Below are 14,125 nucleotides of genomic sequence, written 5' to 3'. Positions count from 1 at the left end.
AAGTGGTAGATAGCCGAAAAAAGTGACAGGAGTGCAACACGAGAATTTCCCAGGAGGTCACCCATCCTAGTAATACTCTCGCCCAAGCACGCTTAACTTCGGACTTCTGATGGGATCCAGTGCATTTGAGCTGGTATGATCGCACCCAGCATGCCTCTCCATTGTCAAAGTAATAAAGAGTTTCCATTCGCAATGTCGTACGAAGTCCGTTTAAATGAAAATGCGAAAAAATCCTGCTAGATGACATCGGATGGACGATCCGAGCATGTCGGGTAGCCGGATGACCGCCAGGGCTGTCATCGCACGATGAATCTTCCCGAGTACCCACGAATCAATATATGAATCGCCACGATCTGATGGGCGGATCAAAAGTTATCGTCGGAACGATATTTGTTCACCAGGGGTAGCTCACGGCCAGTAAACACCTTCCGGCCGGATTCCTGACTCGTATCCACTAGTACACTCATCCGCTATAGCCGGTACCTCACTGAATCTAAACAAACCCCCGCTATATTTTGACCGTAAATGAAATGTCAGAACAAATTCCGTTTATCGAATCAAACGACACTATCACCCCGCCATAATAAAGACCGGACGTATTTGAATTCACCATCCGGAAGAAAATAAAAAGATCCGAACCGAAAGCTAGGAGGCGTCGCACTGAACGTGCGTTTCAATTCGCATCGATGTTCCAGAACCGAAAAGATTGTTCGAAAAAAGTGGTAGATAGCCGAAAAAAGTGACAGGAGTGCAACACGAGGATTTCCCAGGAGGTCACCCATCCTAGTACTACTCTCGCCCAAGCACGCTTAACTTCGGACTTCTGATGGGATCCAGTGCATTTGAGCTGGTATGATCGCACCCAGCATGCCTCTCCATTGTCAAAGTAATAAAGAGTTTCCATTCGCAATGTCGTACGAAGTCCGTTTAAATGAAAATGCGAAAAAATCCTGCTAGATGACATCGGATGGACGATCCGAGCATGTCGGGTAGCCGGATGACCGCCAGGGCTGTCATCGCACGATGAATCTTCCCGAGTACCCCCGAATCAATATATGAATCGCCACGATCTGACGGGCGGATCAAAAGTTATCGTCGGAACGATATTTGTTCACCAGGGGTAGCTCACGGCCAGTAAACACCTTTCGGCCGGATTCCTGACTCGCATCCACTAGTACACTCATCCGCTATAGCCGGTACCTCACTGAATCTAAACAAACCCCCGCTATATTTTGACCGTAAATGAAATGTCAGAACGAATTCCGTTTATCGAATCAAACGACACTATCACCTCGCCATAATAAAGACCGGACGTATTTGAATTCACCATCCGGAATAAAATAAAAAGATTCGAACCGAAAGCTAGGAGGCGTCGCACTGAACGTGCGTTTCAGTTCGCATCGACGTTCCAGAACCGAAAGATTGTTCGAAAAAAGTGGTAGATAGCCGAAAAAAGTGACAGGAGTGCAACACGAGAATTTCCCAGGAGGTCACCCATCCTAGTAATACTCTCGCCCAAGCACGCTTAACTTCGGACTTCTGATGGGATCCAGTGCATTTGAGCTGGTATGATCGCACCCAGCATGCCTCTCCATTGTCAAAGTAATAAAGAGTTTCCATTCGCAATGTCGTACGAAGTCCGTTTAAATGAAAATGCGAAAAAATCCTGCTAGATGACATCGGATGGACGATCCGAGCATGTCGGGTAGCCGGATGACCGCCAGGGCTGTCATCGCACGATGAATCTTCCCGAGTACCCACGAATCAATATATGAATCGCCACGATCTGATGGGCGGATCAAAAGTTATCGTCGGAACGATATTTGTTCACCAGGGGTAGCTCACGGCCAGTAAACACCTTCCGGCCGGATTCCTGACTCGTATCCACTAGTACACTCATCCGCTATAGCCGGTACCTCACTGAATCTAAACAAACCCCCGCTATATTTTGACCGTAAATGAAATGTCAGAACAAATTCCGTTTATCGAATCAAACGACACTATCACCCCGCCATAATAAAGACCGGACGTATTTGAATTCACCATCCGGAAGAAAATAAAAAGATCCGAACCGAAAGCTAGGAGGCGTCGCACTGAACGTGCGTTTCAATTCGCATCGATGTTCCAGAACCGAAAAGATTGTTCGAAAAAAGTGGTAGATAGCCGAAAAAAGTGACAGGAGTGCAACACGAGGATTTCCCAGGAGGTCACCCATCCTAGTACTACTCTCGCCCAAGCACGCTTAACTTCGGACTTCTGATGGGATCCAGTGCATTTGAGCTGGTATGATCGCACCCAGCATGCCTCTCCATTGTCAAAGTAATAAAGAGTTTCCATTCGCAATGTCGTACGAAGTCCGTTTAAATGAAAATGCGAAAAAATCCTGCTAGATGACATCGGATGGACGATCCGAGCATGTCGGGTAGCCGGATGACCGCCAGGGCTGTCATCGCACGATGAATCTTCCCGAGTACCCACGAATCAATATATGAATCGCCACGATCTGATGGGCGGATTAAAAGTTATCGTCGGAACGATATTTGTTCACCAGGGGTAGCTCACGGCCAGTAAACACCTTCCGGCCGGATTCCTGACTCGCATCCACTAGTACACTCATCCGCTATAGCCGGTACCTCACTGAATCTAAACAAACCCCCGCTATATTTTGACCGTAAATGAAATGTCAGAACGAATTCCGTTTATCGAATCAAACGACACTATCACCCCGCCATAATAAAGACCGGACGTATTTGAATTCACCATCCGGAAGAAAATAAAAAGATCCGAACCGAAACCTAGGAGGCGTCGCACTGAACGTGCGTTTCAGTTCGCATCGACGTTCTAGAACCAAAAGATTGTTCGAAAAAAGTGATAGATAGCCGAAAAAAGTGACAGGAGTGCAACACGAGGACTTCCAAGGAGGTCACCCATCCTAGTACTACTCTCGCCCAAGCACGCTTAACTTCGGAGTTCTGATGTGATCCAGTGCATTTGTGCTGATATGATCGCACCCAGCATGCCTCTCCATTGTCAAAGTAATAAAGAGTTTCCATTCGCATTGTCGTACGAAATCCGTTTAAATGAAAGTGCGAAAAAATCCTGCTAGATGACATCGGATGGACTATCCGAGCATGTCGGGAAGCCGGATGACCGCCAAGGCTGTCATCGCGCGATGAATCTTCCCGAGTACCCCCGAATCAATATAAGAATCGCCACAATCTGACGGGCGGATCAAAAGTTATCGTCGGAACAATATTTGTGCACCAAGGGTAGCTCACGGCCAGTAAACACCTTCCGACCGGATTCCTGACTCGCATCCACTAGTACACTCATCCGCTATAGCCGGTACCTCACTGAATCTAAACAAACCCCTGCTATATTTTGACCATAAATGGAATGTCAGAACGAATTCCGTTTATCGAATCAAACGACACTATCACCCCGCCATAATAAAGACCGGACGTATTTGAATTCACCATCCGGAAGAAAATAAAAAGATCCGAACCGAAAGCTAGGAGGCGTCGCACTGAATGTGCGTTTCAATTCGCATCGATGTTCCAGAACCGAAAAGATTGTTCGAAAAAAGTGGTAGATAGCCGAAAAAAGTGACAGGAGTGCAACACGAGGACTTCCCAAGAGGTCACTCATCCTAGTACAACTCTCGCCCAAGCACGCTTAACTTCGGAGTTCTGATGGTATCCAGTGCATTTGTGCTGCTATGATTGCACCCAGAATGTCTCCCCACTGTCAAAGTAATAAAGAGTTTCCATTCGCATTGTCGTACGAAGTCCGTTTAAATGAAAGTGCAAAAAAATCCTGCTAGATGACATCGGATGGACGATCCGAGCATGTCGGGTAGCCGGATGACCGCCAGGGCTGTCATCGCACGATGAATCTTCCCGAGTACCCCCGAATCAATATATGAATCGCCACGATCTGACGAGCGGATCAAAAGTTATCGTCGGAACGATATTTGTTCACCAGGGGTAGCTTACGGCCAGTAAACACCTTTCGGCCGGATTCCTGACTCGCATCCACTAGTACACTCATCCGCTATAGCCGGTACCTCACTGAATCTAAACAAACCCCCGCTATATTTTGACCGTAAATGAAATGTCAGAACGAATTCCGTTTATCGAATCAAACGACACTATCACCTCGCCATAATAAAGACTGGACGTATTTGAATTCACCATCCGGAAGAAAATAAAAAGATTCGAACCGAAAGCTAGGAGGCGTCGCACTGAACGTGCGTTTCAGTTCATATCGACGTTCCAGAACCGAAAGATTGTTCGAAAAAAGTGGTAGATAGCCGAAAAAAGTGACAGGAGTGCAACACGAGGATTTCCCAGGAGGTCACCCATCCTAGTACTACTCTCGCCCAAGCACGCTTAACTTCGGACTTCTGATGGAATCCAGTGCATTTGAGCTGGTATGATCGCACCTAGCATGCCTCTCCATTGTCAAAGTAATAAAGAGTTTCCATTCGCAATGTCGTACGAAGTCCGTTTAAGTGAAAATGCAAAAAAATCCTGCTAGATGACATCGGATGGACGATCCGAGCATGTCGGGTAGCCGGATGACCGCCAGGGCTGTCATCGCGCGATGAATCTTCCCGAGTACCCCCGAATCAATATATGAATCGCCACGATCTGACGGGCGGATCAAAAGTTATCGTCGGAACGATATTTGTTCACCAAGGGTAGCTCACGGCCAGTAAACACCTTCCGACCGGATTCCTGACTCGCATCCACTAGTACACTCATCCGCTATAGCCGGTACCTCACTGAATCTAAACAAACCCCTGCTATATTTTGACCGTAAATGGAATGTCAGAACGAATTCCGTTTATCGAATCAAACGACACTATCACCCCGCCATAATAAAGACCGGACGTATTTGAATTCACCATCCGGAAGAAAATAAAAAGATCCGAACCGAAAGCTAGGAGGCGTCGCACTGAACGTGCGTTTCAATTCGCATCGATGTTCCAGAACCGAAAAGATTGTTCGAAAAAAGTGGTAGATAGCCGAAAAAAGTGACAGGAGTGCAACACGAGGACTTCCCAAGAGGTCACTCATCCTAGTACAACTCTCGCCCAAGCACGCTTAACTTCGGAGTTCTGATGGTATCCAGTGCATTTGTGCTGCTATGATTGCACCCAGAATGTCTCCCCACTGTCAAAGTAATAAAGAGTTTCCATTCGCATTGTCGTACGAAGTCCGTTTAAATGAAAGTGCAAAAAAATCCTGCTAGATGACATCGGATGGACGATCCGAGCATGTCGGGTAGCCGGATGACCGCCAGGGCTGTCATCGCACGATGAATCTTCCCGAGTACCCCCGAATCAATATATGAATCGCCACGATCTGACGGGCGGATCAAAAGTTATCGTCGGAACGATATTTGTTCACCAGGGGTAGCTCACGGCCAGTAAACACCTTCCGGCCGGATTCCTGACTCGCATCCACTAGTACACTCATCCGCTATAGCCGGTACCTCACTGAATCTAAACAAACCCCCGCTATATTTTGACCGTAAATGAAATGTCAGAACGAATTCCGTTTATCGAATCAAACGACACTATCACCCCGCCATAATAAAGACCGGACGTATTTGAATTCACCATCCGGAAGAAAATAAAAAGATCCGAACCGAAACCTAGGTGGCGTCGCACTGAACGTGCGTTTCAATTCGCATCGACGTTCTAGAACCAAAAGATTGTTCGAAAAAAGTGGTAGATAGCCGAAGAAAGTGACACGAATGCAACACGAGGACTTCCCAAGAGGTCACCCATCCTAGTACTACTCTCGCCCAAGCACGCTTAACTTCGGAGTTCTGATGGGATCCAGTGCATTTTGTGCTGGTATGAACGCACCCAGCATGCCTCTCCATTGTCAAAGTAATAAAGAGATTCCATTCGCATTGTCGTACGAAGTCCGTTTAAGTGAAAGTGCGAAAAAATCCTGCTAGATGACATCGCATAAACGATCCGAGCATGTCGGGTAGCCGGATGACCGCCAGGGCTGTCATCGCACGATGAATCTTCCCGAGTACCCCCGAATCAATATATGAATCGCCACGATCTGACGGGCGGATCAAAAGTTATCGTCGGAACGATATTTGTTCACCAGGGGTAGCTCACGGCCAGTAAACACCTTTCGGCCGGATTCCTGACTCGCATCCACTAGTACACTCATCCGCTATAGCCGGTACCTCACTGAATCTAAACAAACCCCCGCTATATTTTGACCGTAAATGAAATGTCAGAACGAATTCCGTTTATCGAATCAAACGACACTATCACCTCGCCATAATAAAGACCGGACGTATTTGAATTCACCATCCGGAATAAAATAAAAAGATTCGAACCGAAAGCTAGGAGGCGTCGCACTGAACGTGCGTTTCAGTTCGCATCGACGTTCCAGAACCGAAAGATTGTTCGAAAAAAGTGGTAGATAGCCGAAAAAAGTGACAGGAGTGCAACACGAGAATTTCCCAGGAGGTCACCCATCCTAGTAATACTCTCGCCCAAGCACGCTTAACTTCGGACTTCTGATGGGATCCAGTGCATTTGAGCTGGTATGATCGCACCCAGCATGCCTCTCCATTGTCAAAGTAATAAAGAGTTTCCATTCGCAATGTCGTACGAAGTCCGTTTAAATGAAAATGCGAAAAAATCCTGCTAGATGACATCGGATGGACGATCCGAGCATGTCGGGTAGCCGGATGACCGCCAGGGCTGTCATCGCACGATGAATCTTCCCGAGTACCCACGAATCAATATATGAATCGCCACGATCTGATGGGCGGATCAAAAGTTATCGTCGGAACGATATTTGTTCACCAGGGGTAGCTCACGGCCAGTAAACACCTTCCGGCCGGATTCCTGACTCGTATCCACTAGTACACTCATCCGCTATAGCCGGTACCTCACTGAATCTAAACAAACCCCCGCTATATTTTGACCGTAAATGAAATGTCAGAACAAATTCCGTTTATCGAATCAAACGACACTATCACCCCGCCATAATAAAGACCGGACGTATTTGAATTCACCATCCGGAAGAAAATAAAAAGATCCGAACCGAAAGCTAGGAGGCGTCGCACTGAACGTGCGTTTCAATTCGCATCGATGTTCCAGAACCGAAAAGATTGTTCGAAAAAAGTGGTAGATAGCCGAAAAAAGTGACAGGAGTGCAACACGAGGATTTCCCAGGAGGTCACCCATCCTAGTACTACTCTCGCCCAAGCACGCTTAACTTCGGACTTCTGATGGGATCCAGTGCATTTGAGCTGGTATGATCGCACCCAGCATGCCTCTCCATTGTCAAAGTAATAAAGAGTTTCCATTCGCAATGTCGTACGAAGTCCGTTTAAATGAAAATGCGAAAAAATCCTGCTAGATGACATCGGATGGACGATCCGAGCATGTCGGGTAGCCGGATGACCGCCAGGGCTGTCATCGCACGATGAATCTTCCCGAGTACCCCCGAATCAATATATGAATCGCCACGATCTGACGGGCGGATCAAAAGTTATCGTCGGAACGATATTTGTTCACCAGGGGTAGCTCACGGCCAGTAAACACCTTTCGGCCGGATTCCTGACTCGCATCCACTAGTACACTCATCCGCTATAGCCGGTACCTCACTGAATCTAAACAAACCCCCGCTATATTTTGACCGTAAATGAAATGTCAGAACGAATTCCGTTTATCGAATCAAACGACACTATCACCTCGCCATAATAAAGACCGGACGTATTTGAATTCACCATCCGGAATAAAATAAAAAGATTCGAACCGAAAGCTAGGAGGCGTCGCACTGAACGTGCGTTTCAGTTCGCATCGACGTTCCAGAACCGAAAGATTGTTCGAAAAAAGTGGTAGATAGCCGAAAAAAGTGACAGGAGTGCAACACGAGAATTTCCCAGGAGGTCACCCATCCTAGTAATACTCTCGCCCAAGCACGCTTAACTTCGGACTTCTGATGGGATCCAGTGCATTTGAGCTGGTATGATCGCACCCAGCATGCCTCTCCATTGTCAAAGTAATAAAGAGTTTCCATTCGCAATGTCGTACGAAGTCCGTTTAAATGAAAATGCGAAAAAATCCTGCTAGATGACATCGGATGGACGATCCGAGCATGTCGGGTAGCCGGATGACCGCCAGGGCTGTCATCGCACGATGAATCTTCCCGAGTACCCACGAATCAATATATGAATCGCCACGATCTGATGGGCGGATCAAAAGTTATCGTCGGAACGATATTTGTTCACCAGGGGTAGCTCACGGCCAGTAAACACCTTCCGGCCGGATTCCTGACTCGTATCCACTAGTACACTCATCCGCTATAGCCGGTACCTCACTGAATCTAAACAAACCCCCGCTATATTTTGACCGTAAATGAAATGTCAGAACAAATTCCGTTTATCGAATCAAACGACACTATCACCCCGCCATAATAAAGACCGGACGTATTTGAATTCACCATCCGGAAGAAAATAAAAAGATCCGAACCGAAAGCTAGGAGGCGTCGCACTGAACGTGCGTTTCAATTCGCATCGATGTTCCAGAACCGAAAAGATTGTTCGAAAAAAGTGGTAGATAGCCGAAAAAAGTGACAGGAGTGCAACACGAGGATTTCCCAGGAGGTCACCCATCCTAGTACTACTCTCGCCCAAGCACGCTTAACTTCGGACTTCTGATGGGATCCAGTGCATTTGAGCTGGTATGATCGCACCCAGCATGCCTGATGAACACATTTATGTGTGAATGGTAGTGATAGGAAACACACATATTTTGTCCTTTAAAGCAGTGCTACTAAGGTATTTTCTTGTTTTTGGTGTTTCAGGGTTCTAAGTGGATTTTTGAAGGAATTGAAGCTAAAAGATGAAATATTGAAGAGAAATAACCAATTTCCAATGTTGGCTGAATTTCACAAGAGACCAAGAGGGTGGAAATTTTGACTATATATGATGATCCAGACCATTTGTTGGGCAACCCAACTGTTGGATTTGTTGATATATCCGGACAAGATCATATTATTGGAATTGTAATGTCCCAATAAAGTGAATGGTTTGGATCGGCCGTGGGAAATGATTTGAGGGGTTTTACTAACATTCATTAAAATTGATGGTTCGGATCAAGTTATGGAGATGAATTAGAGGAGTACAACCAATTTACATTATCGCCCACTATTTGGACGGTTAGATTGCTCTATGAAAACCACTATGGAGACTTTCATATTGGTGGTTTGGATCATGCCATGATGCGCAATTCACTTTCTCTAAAAGAGGGAACTACATTAGCATTTTTAGAAAGTGATGGAATTTTTAGAAAGTGATGGATCAAGAAAAAGTAAACATTCTCGAACATGGAAAATAGTATATCTATTCTTTGATAAATAGAAGCTTCACTTTTATAATTTGGGCCCACTTGAGGTTTGCCTCAATTCAGAAAACGTTGGGAAAAAGGGGTTGTGGTTACTAATTTGAAAATTCTAAAAACTTTGGAATTGTTGACCATGGCAGTGAGCAAGATGCCATGTATAGAATTTTCTTGTTCTATTCTTGCTTCAAGAAATCACATGCAGCCACTTTTTGGAAGGCAATATTTCCTAATTGCTACACATGCATACTCACGTGGGACCCACTTGGACATGGGTAAAAATATAGCATGCATGCAGCCCACGTTTTTGAATTTGTAAGAAAAGAAATACTTTGCAATTTTCTACATGCAATGGTGGGATCCACGTGTGGCTCTCTCTATTGGATTGGGAAAGCATCCCACGTTTTTGGTTTTTGGCTTGCAATATATATTATATAATATAAGTGGAACCCACCAAAGAAGGAAACAAAGAGTTGCCAAATTCTCCACCTTTCCCACGTATTTTCTAATTGCATGTAATTTATATATATTCAATTATGTGGGACCCACTTGCATTTGCTAAAATTCATTCCCTTTATGTATGAGATTTTATATGGTGTATAATATATGCATAATCATTCTATTTCGTCTTGTAGCAAAAATCTTAACCCATATTCCTACGTTGGAAGGTCAAAAAGGAAGAGACAACTTACCAAAAATGGGTGCTAAGTTGCTGAAATTGTGAAGAAAGAAAAGAGTAAGTTTGCTCTTACCAACAAATACTAAAAGTTTCAGAAATTGCCAAAGACAGGTGGGGTTGCCAAAAATACAAAAGATGCCAAGATTGTGTCTTTTCTTGGAGATAAAAATAGAAGGGGAAGAAAGCTACATATGGGAAAAAAGAAGACATTCTTTTGACTCTATTTTTTTCTCTTTTTCTCTCCACTACTCTCAAGCTCTCTCCCTTAGGTTTTCTTGTTCTTTTCTTTTTCTTTTTCTTTTCAACTCTCAATCCAAGGCATCATCACCACCATTCAAACTCAAGGTGACATTAAAGCTTGAAGGAGGAAGATGCAACCAAAGTTGGAGGAGAAAAAGACTAAGTTCTATTTAATTTTTGTTATTTATTTTAAGTTCAATTTCATGTAATTTTGTTTCAATTCAAGTTAGTGAAGAAGTAATTAGTTTTTGTTTAATTTTCTTTCAAGTTCTATATGGCAATTCTTCTCCCATCTATCTCGTTTATTTTTGTTTTTCTTCCCTTCTTCATGAGTAACTAAATCCTATTTACTTAGGGTTTAGTTGAAACCATGGGGAAGGAGAAATAACTACAATTAAATCAATCTACTCAATTGAAAAATTGTGTAGGAGTTTGTGTTTGGAAAATCCCAATCATTCATGCCATTGGCTTTTCCCTTTCGTATGAATAATTGTTGATTAACAAATATAAAGTTCTATATAATCAATGTAAATTGGAGAGTGGGTTTGATTAATTACTTATAAGGAATGACATCCCTTTGATCTTATTCTTTATTGACTAGTTAATCGAATTTTCAACCCAATTCAAGAGTTGTTTTAATTAATCAATTTAATCCAAACCCATGGTGGATTCTAACCCTAAGTAATCTTTTATATTGAATTAAGGTTTTTACACTATTCTAAATTACTTTTGCAATTTTTCAATTAACTTAGGCCTTTAGAATTTTAGTTTTCTAATTAGATTAGATAAGTAGTTAATCAAGATCATTAGAATTTTGGTACACTTTGCCTAAATTAAGATTTCCAAATCAAGATCATAGTTGAATTTGATTCTTAGATTGAATAGAATATAAGCTTATATATAGTGTTGGCTCCGAGGTCTAAGTCCACGGAAATCCTGAGTCTATTCCAGGCAACATTATATCATAGCTAGTATTCTAATCGGTAAAAGAATAGGATTGACAACTAGATTTCTCTTCCTTGAGTTCGACCCGTATTTACACGATCCGTGCACTTGCGGTTATTTAATATTTCAATCAAGTTTTTGGCGCCGCTGCCGGGGAAGAGAGTTGCATTAGAATCTTAATTATTCGAAGTGTTAGATTAGTAGTTATTTTTATTTTAGTTATATTTTTTTTGTTTCTTGGCTATCCATCTCTCTTACTTGGTTTTCCTGTGTTTATGAGTGAAGGTTGGGTGCGGAACTCGGCCAATCGACTAAAAAGAGCAAACCAGTTAGAGACGGAGGAAGACATTGAACCAAATCCAAATCAAGTAGCCATGGCGGAAGAACAAGAGCCGCCAAAAAGTTTACGCGATCGCTTCTATCCGGCCCGAACCGCGCAACCTTCTTGCATTAGATTGCCAGTTGCGCAGGGCAATAATTTTGAGCTAAAATCGCAATTTATTTCTTTGCTTCCTCATTTTCATGGCCTCCCTTCGGAGGATGCTTATTTATTTTTGCGTGAGTTTGAAGATGTATGTGCTTTAATTAAGATGCAACAACTTACCGATGATGCGGTAAAGTTGCGGTTTATTACGTTTTCACTCAAGGAGGGAGCTAAAAAGTGGCTCTATGGCTTACCAACGAACTCCATCACCACTTGGGAGGAGTTCGCCGTCGCTTTCCTAAAAAAGTTTTTTCCATTACATAAAACTAATAAGCTTAGGAATGATATTTTACAATTCAAACAAAAGCCATTAGAGTCATTTTCTAAGTTTATGGAGAGGTTCAAGGACCTACTCCAAGAGTGTCCTCACCATGGAATTGATGTGTGGCATTTATGCCAAATTATTTATGAGGGCATAGATTACCAAACAAAGCAACTTCTTGAGTCCATGTGTCCTAACGGTTTTACATCTTTCACAGATGAGGCCGCGGCATGGAACTTCTTACTTGATTTGGCGGAAAAAACAAGAGAGTGGGAATCCACTCAAGAAGGTGAGAGAGCCAACACAGGTAAGGGATTTCTAATAGAGGGTGCCGTGGCTAAGGAGGCCCATCTTGATAGCCTAATCAAAAGGCTAGAAGCAATAGTTGTCAAAGGACCTTCACAGGTCCATCAAATTGCACATAGTGTTCCTATGTGCAATTGGTGTCAAGCCACGGACCATGTCATGGAAGAGTGCCCAACTCTTGCTAAATTTGGTAATTCTAATGAAAATGCAAGTGCCATGTTTTTAAATAATCCATATAGTAGCACATATAATCCGGGATGGAGGAATCATCCCAACTTTTCTTGGAATCAAGGGAATTATCAAGGAGGGCCATCAAATTTCCAAGGTCAAGGCCAATTTGGCCAACCTGGGCCCACCTTCCCTTCTATGAATGTTCGACCACCCCTAACCACACCTCCACCTTTTCAAAACCCAATTTTAAATAATGTTTCAAATCAGCAACCACCGGGTTTTCCAAAACAAGGGGAGTCGGCACGCATAACTTCCTTAGAAAAGAGCATAGAACTTCTCACTAGCACTTTCATGACAAGCCAACACAATATGGAGAAACAAATCTCCCAACTTGCCATGGCCTTGCATGAAAGGGAAAAGGGGAAGATGCCAAGTCAACCAGTTCCTAATCCAAGGAATGTGGCCATAAATGGGAATCAACAACCACAGGTAAATCAGTTGAATGCCATGCAACCAAACTTGCCGCAGCAGGAGCCCTCCGATCACTGTAACACTGTATTTGCTTTAAGGAGTGGCAGAGAATATCAAAGGGAGGAGGGCAGATCCGAACCTTCTAAAGATGCTCAAGAATCTCCACTTAAGGTAAGTAAAGAGTCATCCTCCATTGGTTCCGAAGAAGAGCCCGAACAGGTAAGTACAGAGCAGGCAGTTTCTCCACCTGAAAAAGAGTATGTGCCTAAAGCTCCTTTTCCAAGGAGACTTGCTAATAATAAAAATGTGGCTGCTAAGGAGAAAATTTTAAATATGTTTAAACAAGTGCAAATTAATATTCCATTGTTAGATGCGATTTCCGAAGTCCCGACTTATGCCAAAGTTTTAAAAGACTTGTGCACACAAAAGCGCAAGTCTAATGTACCCAAGAAGGCATTCTTGGCTGCAAACATTAGTTCCATCTTGTCTCAACAGATGGTGGCTAAGTACAAGGACCCGGGATGTCCTACCATTGCATGCACTATTGGAAATACTCATATTAATCATGCTCTTTTAGATTTAGGGGCCAGTGTGAATTTATTACCTCTTTCTGTTTTTAAACAATTAGGATTAGGAGAACTCAAACCCACCACCGTCACTCTTCAGTTGGCGGATAGATCAATGAAGAAACCGAAAGGGATGGTTGAGGATGTCTTAGTTAAAGTAGGAGAGTTCTTATTTCCTGTAGATTTCATTGTGCTAGAAACTGAGCCCGTTGCTAATATCAAGGATCAAATTCCTATAATTCTTGGTAGGCCTTTCCTTGCTACGAGCAACGCCTTAATTGATTGTAGAAATGGTTTAATGAAATTAACTTTTGGGAATGCTTCCATGGACTTTAATGTTTTTAGATTAGGTAAGCAACCTAATTTACAAGAAGAAATTAATATGTTGCACTCCTCTCCTGAGACTAATTGTGAAAATATTTTGAATGCAGGATTTGAAGAAGCTCTGGATGAAGAAGGCTTGGAGAATGTAAGAGATATAGGGGACTCCTTTTCTGATGACCTTAGCATCCAACAAATAGAATTTGGAGCATCCCTATTTCCGCCCCTTCCCAAGTCTCCACCCAAAAAGGCCCCACAGTTAAATTTGCCGCCTTTGCATTCAAATTTA

General features: G+C 43.4%; 14 non-coding genes across 14 annotated transcripts; all 14 read right to left on the bottom strand.

Annotated features, from left to right (window-relative positions):
- Positions 1-28: 28 nt before the first annotated feature.
- Positions 29-147, bottom strand: LOC143875092 (5S ribosomal RNA). Its single transcript, XR_013249755.1, has one exon. It is a non-coding gene; the product is annotated as a 5S ribosomal RNA (ribosomal RNA).
- A 598-nt stretch (positions 148-745) lies between these two features.
- On the bottom strand, positions 746-864 carry LOC143874885 (5S ribosomal RNA). The gene has a single exon (XR_013249552.1). It is a non-coding gene; the product is annotated as a 5S ribosomal RNA (ribosomal RNA).
- Positions 865-1,461: 597 nt separating this feature from the next.
- On the bottom strand, positions 1,462-1,580 carry LOC143875091 (5S ribosomal RNA). The gene has a single exon (XR_013249754.1). It is a non-coding gene; the product is annotated as a 5S ribosomal RNA (ribosomal RNA).
- A 598-nt stretch (positions 1,581-2,178) lies between these two features.
- LOC143874884 (5S ribosomal RNA) lies at positions 2,179-2,297 on the bottom strand. The gene has a single exon (XR_013249551.1). It is a non-coding gene; the product is annotated as a 5S ribosomal RNA (ribosomal RNA).
- A 597-nt stretch (positions 2,298-2,894) lies between these two features.
- LOC143874827 (5S ribosomal RNA) lies at positions 2,895-3,013 on the bottom strand. Its single transcript, XR_013249495.1, has one exon. It is a non-coding gene; the product is annotated as a 5S ribosomal RNA (ribosomal RNA).
- A 598-nt stretch (positions 3,014-3,611) lies between these two features.
- On the bottom strand, positions 3,612-3,730 carry LOC143875330 (5S ribosomal RNA). Its single transcript, XR_013249983.1, has one exon. It is a non-coding gene; the product is annotated as a 5S ribosomal RNA (ribosomal RNA).
- Positions 3,731-4,327: 597 nt separating this feature from the next.
- On the bottom strand, positions 4,328-4,446 carry LOC143875172 (5S ribosomal RNA). The gene has a single exon (XR_013249831.1). It is a non-coding gene; the product is annotated as a 5S ribosomal RNA (ribosomal RNA).
- Positions 4,447-5,044: 598 nt separating this feature from the next.
- LOC143875329 (5S ribosomal RNA) lies at positions 5,045-5,163 on the bottom strand. The gene has a single exon (XR_013249982.1). It is a non-coding gene; the product is annotated as a 5S ribosomal RNA (ribosomal RNA).
- Positions 5,164-5,760: 597 nt separating this feature from the next.
- Positions 5,761-5,880, bottom strand: LOC143875030 (5S ribosomal RNA). Its single transcript, XR_013249697.1, has one exon. It is a non-coding gene; the product is annotated as a 5S ribosomal RNA (ribosomal RNA).
- Positions 5,881-6,477: 597 nt separating this feature from the next.
- LOC143875090 (5S ribosomal RNA) lies at positions 6,478-6,596 on the bottom strand. The gene has a single exon (XR_013249753.1). It is a non-coding gene; the product is annotated as a 5S ribosomal RNA (ribosomal RNA).
- Positions 6,597-7,194: 598 nt separating this feature from the next.
- On the bottom strand, positions 7,195-7,313 carry LOC143874883 (5S ribosomal RNA). The gene has a single exon (XR_013249550.1). It is a non-coding gene; the product is annotated as a 5S ribosomal RNA (ribosomal RNA).
- Positions 7,314-7,910: 597 nt separating this feature from the next.
- Positions 7,911-8,029, bottom strand: LOC143875089 (5S ribosomal RNA). Its single transcript, XR_013249752.1, has one exon. It is a non-coding gene; the product is annotated as a 5S ribosomal RNA (ribosomal RNA).
- Positions 8,030-8,627: 598 nt separating this feature from the next.
- LOC143874882 (5S ribosomal RNA) lies at positions 8,628-8,746 on the bottom strand. The gene has a single exon (XR_013249549.1). It is a non-coding gene; the product is annotated as a 5S ribosomal RNA (ribosomal RNA).
- Positions 8,747-12,010: 3,264 nt separating this feature from the next.
- LOC143870156 (small nucleolar RNA R71) lies at positions 12,011-12,117 on the bottom strand. The gene has a single exon (XR_013244949.1). It is a non-coding gene; the product is annotated as a small nucleolar RNA R71 (small nucleolar RNA).
- Between the last annotated feature and the right edge of the window lie 2,008 nt (positions 12,118-14,125).

Source organism: Tasmannia lanceolata, unplaced genomic scaffold (assembly GCF_043159265.1).
Source record: "Tasmannia lanceolata isolate RefF3 unplaced genomic scaffold, GAP_Taslan_0.1 ptg000003l, whole genome shotgun sequence".
In the NCBI taxonomy this organism is placed as follows: Eukaryota; Viridiplantae; Streptophyta; class Magnoliopsida; order Canellales; family Winteraceae; genus Tasmannia; species Tasmannia lanceolata.
This window is presented reverse-complemented; position numbering and strand designations above follow the sequence as displayed.